Genomic DNA, 4733 nt, shown 5'->3' on the forward strand with positions numbered 1-4733 from the left:
AGAGGTTTGCTTGCGTAATGTGTAGCTTATGATCGGATGCGGAGCCTGCCTGCCTCTCTGCCCACAATCATCGCATGCTCCCCCGCAGCTCACCAGCTGATGTAGGCTGCGTGTGCTGGGTGTGGTGCATCCTTCCCACTGCTAGAGAACAGAACCCTTGCTTCTCTGCCCACCTAGTGCTGCTAATAGTCTGCTTATCAAATTAGCCTATCCAGTCCAAGTGCAAATACAAGTCACAGAAAGGCGAGTCCGAGTTACCAAAGGTCGAGAAGGCGAGTCCAAGTCCGAGTTACCAAAGGTCGAATCCAAGTTGAGTCACAAGTCATGAAAATCGGGACTCGAGTACAACAAAACCATAAACAATGTTGCCACAACCGACATGGGTAGTATTGTGATCGGTGCTCTCACCCCCGTTTAACCCCGTCGGCATGCTTGACTTGCTCATTCTAAGCGCTAGCAAACCCTCTTCAGAGATGAGGATGAAACTCCCATGAGAAATGCTAGAGGAACCCATCCTACAAGGTTGTATTGTTCTGTGCTCATACTTTTCCTTTTCTATTCCTGTCGTTAAGTAGGGTCGGCGAATCTGTAAGAGGCGGAAATGAGTCAGTGTTTATTCTGTAGGTCGGAGAGAGGCTGTGTTGCCCGAGAGCTCTCCTGATGCTGGAGCAGTGTGCATTCTCTCTCCTGCTACTCTACTAGGAACGTAATTAATTTGTATCAATTGAATGTCATTGCCAAAGGTTGTCAGTTTTGTATTGTACTGCGATTAGTGCTACTCAGTGAGAGGTAGTTAAATGGACAGGAAGAGCACAATCACATGGGCTAGCTCACTGAAAGGTTTCAGAGATTAGATGGCTGGTGCACACACATACACACACACACACACACACACACACATGCCCTTACCGTCGGGGAGATGGTATGAGGTCTGATACCAACAGACAGTTTCTATCTACAAGCCATCAGAATGCTGAACACTGGCGCACGTTGTCTCTCTCTCCTCCCTACTGCAGAGAAAAGGCACCACAGCACAGCAAGTGTTTATAGCGCTGTCCCTGCTGAAACATCATTTCAGCCATTTAGTTTCTTACATGTTTCTGACTGAAAAGTTCTGTTACCGAAATCCCTCAACCCTTGCTCTCTTTACATGAAACATGTAAGCATCGCATGCATGTGACCAATATTTCCTAGTTATGACAAACTCAGAACACAGTAACACGTGACAGCTCAAAAGTGTTTATACAAGCTACTATACAAAGCCTACTAATGATAACGACATTACTTATTATTATATTGATGATAATAATAGTAATAATAACAATAAGGAGATCAAGAAAAATGAGGGTATAGGAGTGAGAGCTGTGGTTATATTATGTGTGACAAACAGGTGCTGTTAGATTACAATATCATTGTTCTGCCTGTTTGAAACAGTGTAAACAAATCTAATTATAAGTAATACCAGTCTGTTCTAACGAAAAACAAATTGTAAAGCCTTTAAAAACAGCCAAATTTGGGAAATTGCTTTATGCAACATTTTGCTGCTGCATGAGGCTTGATGCACACGGAATCAGTAAGTTATTAAACAAACACTCAAACAGGAAACAGAAGCAGGATCTGTCTTATTTCTGGAGATATATATGGATGATTTATAAAGCCAGGCACGTTTGACATTTAGGCTATTGATTATAGACCTAATTAAGTTTGGGTTTCCTCAATTTTCTTAGATAATTAGGCTAAGGCAAGGAATGTTTCCTGGTCTCTGGTGCTGCCTCCGCCGCATTGTTCTCGATCCCAATATGCTGGTTAACTCCGCTATTATGCACATAGCAACATAGGGAAAGGTGCCAGTTCTACGGCTCACTGAAGATTGTTTCAGAACGGTGGACAGCGACCGTATCCAATGATGGACAAAGCACATTTGTTATAAAATAATATTAGATTTATTAATATTGCACCATTATTTGAACATAATATAACCATATACAATTTCAGTATCACATGTCTTAGTGATGGACTGTTCCATCCCCGTGACCTCCACAATGATTTAGTCCACTGAGACCGGTGCGAATTACACAGGTGTCTTGTGCACCATATCTTTTTTTATTTTATTATTATTGCCACTGCTCGACTAAAGAAATATCGGTCGACAAACATCCTATCGACCAAACAATCGACCAGTCGACTAAATCGGGTCAGCCCTATTCTATTCTACTGCGCCATTTACTTTATGTCCGTATTGTTATCTTTGATTTCATATTGTTGTTGCATTGTCGTAGTGTTGAGCGATTTAGTGCTTTTTGAGGTTTGACTCCAAAAATAATTATCCCGGTTTTCGATTTTGTTTTCGATACTTTAAAAAAAACATTGAATGCACTATGTATTATATGGGTTGAGTGCTGTAACAACACAGAATAAAACTATGAATAAAAGTCCCATGGTGGTAGTGATTGAACATGTACTCACATTACTTGACTTGTTGTTATGTATATTACATTTGTTTTATCTGATGACTTTATTATTTTATTCCAAGTCATCATCTCATCTCTATGCTGTCTGACAAAATCACTATTTTAGTAATTCTTCAAAATAAATAAGGCATACTTTTATGACTGCTGAGTACCAATCATTAATCACTTAGATCATGTATTTTCAGGTAGAGATACCTTGCGACGCAACTGCTCTCAATCCCTCTCGATTGCAGGTATTCAGTCTCTTCTCTCCCTCTCTGGTCTGCAGCACGCAGACCGGACAAGTAGGTGCACAATGGATTATGGTCGTTGTAGTTAATTACCACGTTTAGTGCAGAAAACTATGTAGAATATTGGCCTGTTGGAAACTACAAATCCCTACAACATTGCACAGTTCGGGCTTGATTTGATTTATTTCTAGAGAAAATGCGCATTGAGGTCACAGAAAAGCAACTAACGAAATGTAATTCAAATAATTGAACCAAGGTAGGTCAAATAACAGACATTTTGGTTAGTCACTCAGCACTACATTGTCGAGAAGGAAACTGCAAGTAAGCATTTTGTTGGACGGTGTATACCATGTGTATCCCGTACGACTAATAAAACTTGAAACAAACAAACATATAGTACACACACACACACACACACACACACACACACACACACACACACACACCCTGTACTGTGTTACACAAACTGTTTGTCTGAGATAGACACTTATACCCTCTCTGGCTTGTTATAATGATTTGTGCTTACAGCATTAGTACTCACTTAGAAGGGGAGGCATGTCCTCAGGTTAACATACAGACAGACTATGTAGACTAGATACACACGCACGCTCCAGAGCATGCGGATACAAACACACACAAATCGATAGGGAGTAGCTTCCTAAGGCTACTAAATCTAGTCAGTAATAACACAGCTACTATGTATTCAGAGAGTATATTTAATGAACATCACTCTGCCGCATTATGTACACTGAACAAAAATATAAACGCAACATATAAAGTGTTGGTCCCATGTTTCATGAGCTGAAATAAAAGATCCCATACATTTTCCATAAGCACAAAAAGCTTATTTCTCTCAAATGTTTGTTTACTTCCCTGTTGGTGAGCGTTTCTCAAGATAATCGTGGCGTGGCGTGGGGGGGCCGGGCGAGGCGTGGGGGAGCCGGGCGAGGCGTGGGGGAGCCGGGCGAGGCGTGGGGGAGGCCGGGATGTGGGGGATGTGGGCGAGGCGGGATGTGGGGGAGGCGGGATGTGGAGGAGCCCGGGGGGAGGAACGTGGGGGAGCCCGGGGAGCCGGGCGAAAAAACTCTGAAGCTTCCAATATGTGGTGTCAGCATTCTGTGAGGACTGACGCTGAGAGACGAGAAGCAAGTACAGGGAGTGAATATTTAATAAATAACCGACATGAAACAAAACAAGGACAGCGTCTGGACAGGTGGAACAAACAACATTAATGCTGACACAGGGATGAGGAATAGACGGATATAGGGGAGGCAATCAATAAGTGATGGAGTCCAGGTGAGTCCAATGAAGCGCTGATGCGCGTAACGATGGTAACAGGTGTGCGTAATCATGGGCCGCCTGGCGCCCTCGAGCGCCAGAGAGGGGGAGCAGGAACAGGCGTGACAGTTTTGTCAAACACAATGCCACAGATGTCTCATGTTTTGAGGGAGCATGCAATTGGCATGCTGACTGCAGGAATATCCACCAAAGCTCTTGCCAGAGAATTGAATGCTAATTTCTCTACCATAAGCCGCCTTCAACGTCATTTTAGAGAATTTGGCAGTATGTCCAACCGGCCTCACAACCGCAGACCATTTGTAGTCACTTCAGCCCAGAACCTCCACATCCAACTTCTCTACCTGTGGGATCGTCAGAGACCAGCCACCCAGACAGAGTATTTCTGTCTGAAATAAAGCCCTTTTGTGGGGAAAAACTCATTCTGATTGGCTGGGCCTGGCTCCCCAGGGTTGGACCTGGCTCCCAAGTGGGTGGGCCTATGCCCTCCCAGGCCCACTCTTGGCTAAGCCCCTGCCCAGTCATGTGAAATCCGTAGATTAAGGCCTAATTCATTAATTTCAATTGGCTGATTTCCTTATATGAACTGTAACTCAGTAAAATCGTAAATTGTTGCGTTTATATTTTTGTTCAGTATATTTAAGTTAACTTGATTCTCCCTAATATTCTGCCAGTTTATTTGTACAGTATAATTTAACACAACCCACCACCTCCCAATAAAACGCATATGAAAACA

General features: G+C 43.0%; 1 protein-coding gene across 2 annotated transcripts in view; it reads left to right on the top strand.

Annotated features, from left to right (window-relative positions):
• Positions 1–4733, top strand: part of macrod1 (mono-ADP ribosylhydrolase 1) — a 130757-nt gene that overhangs the window by 18006 nt on the left and 108018 nt on the right. The window lies entirely within an intron of this gene.

This window comes from Salvelinus alpinus, chromosome 4, assembly GCF_045679555.1.
Source record: "Salvelinus alpinus chromosome 4, SLU_Salpinus.1, whole genome shotgun sequence".
Lineage (NCBI taxonomy): Eukaryota > Metazoa > Chordata > Actinopteri > Salmoniformes > Salmonidae > Salvelinus > Salvelinus alpinus.